This window comes from Taudactylus pleione, unplaced genomic scaffold, assembly GCF_031769625.1.
Source record: "Taudactylus pleione unplaced genomic scaffold, aTauple2 ptg000352l, whole genome shotgun sequence".
Taxonomy (NCBI): Eukaryota; Metazoa; Chordata; class Amphibia; order Anura; family Myobatrachidae; genus Taudactylus; species Taudactylus pleione.
Window position 1 is genome coordinate 2,878,746 of NW_028284753.1, and position 3,184 is coordinate 2,881,929.

The window sequence follows — 3,184 nt, forward strand, 5'->3', positions numbered from 1 at the left end:
TCACCCCAATACTGGTTATACTTAGGTTGGCATCGTTGGATGTAATACTTATCAATTTAGGACCCACAAAACTCACACATACAATAATCCTCAGACGATGGACCTTCACACTGTCTCCGAGTTTCCAAAATAACAGATCTCTTAACAATTACTGTACTGGGTTTGGTCAGATACCGCCCTTGTGACTGTATTGCTCCTTCTCCCAACTCCTCTCCATCAATATCACCATCAGCTCCCCTCTCTGTCCTCTGTCCTCCGTCACAGAAACCAGAGATCCCGAAACAACCCAGGATGATGAAAACTCTGGGAGAAAACACAAAGATAACCACAGCAGACCACTCCATTGCTGAAAACAATGGTTTACAAATTTCTTTAGCTCAGGTATCTCACTGTAACCTTTAACCTTCCAAGAACAGACTCGCAATTGACAGGTCTACTTTATCTGTCTCGATTCTGCCTTGTCTCTCCACCGGTTGGTTGACCTTCTTACAGTGAGTGGAATGGACCCAGGTATCTCTCTTTCCACTTTCAAGGATGTTGTACTCGTCAGCAACACTTGATATGGACCTTCCCACCGATCTGTCAAACAACCTGAACGCAAGAAATTTCTGATCATAAATTCTCCAGGTTCAACATCGTGATAGTTTGTTTCAGGCATAAAATGTGACAACAATTTCAGTTTCTGCTGTTGCTGCTTTAACTGTTTACTCATTATTATAAGATACCTTACAGTAACCTTGTTGTTACTTTTCAAATCTTCCTGTGGACTTATAATCAAATGAGGTTGTTTACCAAACAGTATTTCAAAGGGGGACAGATTGAGAGGGGGTCTAGGAGTTGTCCTGATACTGTGAAGGACAAGTGGTAGTGCTTCTGGCCACCCCAGTCCAGTTTCTGCCATGATCTTACTTAATTTATATTTAATAGTGCCATTCATCCTCTCCACCTTGGCACTGGCTTGCGGTCTGTAGGGGGTGTGAAGTCTACTATTAATACTCGTCAACTTACACATGTTTTGGAAGACATCACCTGTGAAATGAGTACCCCTATCACTCTCAATAATTCTAGGGATACCATATCTGCATACAAACTCCTGAACAATCTTCTTAGCAGTAAAACGCAGCTGTATTAGTGGCAGCTGGGTCTGCCTCAACCCAATTAGAAAACACATCAGTGCACACTAGTACATACTTTAGATTCCTGCAGGGTGGTAATTGGATTAAATCAATTTGTATTACCTGAAAAGGTCCATCGGTCGGTGGAATGTGGGATGGCTCGGTAGGGATTGTTTTCCCAATGTTTTTCCTCAAGCAGGTCAAATAGGACATTGCTCTCTTTTCCACTTGGGAAGAAAAACTCGGTGTACACCAGTATGCTCTCACCAATTTGCACATACCTTGCTTTCCCAAGTGAGTCAGGCCGTGTGCTGCCCCAGCCAGGCTTGGGTAGTATGCCTTGGGAGTCACTGGCTTACCTTGTCCATCTCTCCAGAGTCCAGAGGACTCTTGCCCACATCCCTTGGACCTCCAGACTGCCTTTTCCTGAATGGAACACAAATTTTGCATCTCAGTTCATTTCAACATATCAATCATTTGAAACATCATTTGGTTAATTGGCATGTTCACATTTAACCCTGCTGCCCATTTGGCAGCTTCATCTGCCCTGTTATTGCCCAGTGACACTGGATCGTCCTTACATGTATGGGCTTTACACTTAATTATGGCCACTGCCTTAGGCAGTTGGATCGCTGTCAGTAGTTCTTTTATAAGTCTGGAATGTGCGACTGGTGTGCCTGCTGCTGTCATAAAATTTCTCAGATGCCATAGAGCACCAAAATCATGTACTACTTCGAAGGCGTACCTAGAGTCAGTGTAAATATTAGCAGATTTGTCTTTTGCTAATTCATACGCTCTTCTTAGTGCCACCAGCTCTGCCACTTGGGCCGAGTGAGATGGACCAAGAGGTTCGGCTTCTATGATGTCTTCATCATTTACAACAGCATAACCTGTACATAACTTTCCAGTGTCAGTCTGTCTATGACAACTCCCATCCGCGTAAAATGTCACATCTACATTTTCTAAAGGTGTATCCCATATGTCAGGTCTTGCAGTAAAGGTCTGATTCAGATACTCCATACAATCATGTGCATTAATATACCTGCAGAACTCACCTTCCACCAGCGAATCACCTCTCTCCACCCTTTGTGATATTCTGAGGCACATATGGTAAATACGTTGCTGGATTTAACGTACTGCACCGCTTAATGGTGATGTTTGCAGGTGCTATTAGGGCTAGTTCCCATTTTGTGAACCTAGCTGAGGAGAAATGTCTGGTTTGGGCAGAATTTAATAGTAGACAGGGAAGATTCCGCACAGAACCATAACTAGAATTATTATGACCAACCATCTATATCCATGAATAATTTATACATCTCAAATTTATGTTGGTGGTGCTCCCACAGCCTAAATATAACAGATTGATTAGCAAAAGAAAAAGTAAGGCTATTCTTGGGGCACACTTATGTATGAATTCTTAAAAAATGAAGTAAAATATAACTTTTAATAATTATGATAAAATACATACCAAGTACATGTAAAGTCGTTGGCGAAAATATTAAAGGCAATTTCTGCAAAGTACCCCACACATACAATTATGGGTAACAATGAATGTGCTTAAGTATAAAATAGTGCAACAGATACCATAAATATTGGTATATAGGCTACACAGTGTGCAGTCCTATGATCCCCATTAAACAGTACAATATCCATCTACAGAACCTGGTATTCCTGAGTGGTCCCCCACACCAGTACTAACCAGGCCTATCACTGGGTTGCTTCCAAGATCAGACGAGTTTGGGCATAATCAGTGAAGTATGACTGTAGACTATCGCTACTGAAAATATATGGGGATTCACTTATGCACACGGTCTAAGCCTATTATGGAATGTAGGACTATTCTCAATAGAGAGGTCCAATTGATAATCAGTTGCAATCAAGAGAGGTGATGCATAAGCATACCTTCCTTGTGATGCAATCAATTGACATATATGGCATAAGCATGTATAGATTGTAACCATTAGAAAACATCACATAGGTAACTTATCACAAATTATACTCGGTTCCAAATATGCATAATAAATAGGAACTCTACACAGTAACAAAGCCTGACAAAACACATAAAATAC

At 41.3% G+C, this 3,184-nt stretch overlaps 1 pseudogene; it reads right to left on the reverse strand.

The window, feature by feature from the left end:
• Nucleotides 1-2,765: 2,765 nt before the first annotated feature.
• Nucleotides 2,766-2,884, reverse strand: LOC148508619 (5S ribosomal RNA; annotated as a pseudogene).
• Between the last annotated feature and the right edge of the window lie 300 nt (nucleotides 2,885-3,184).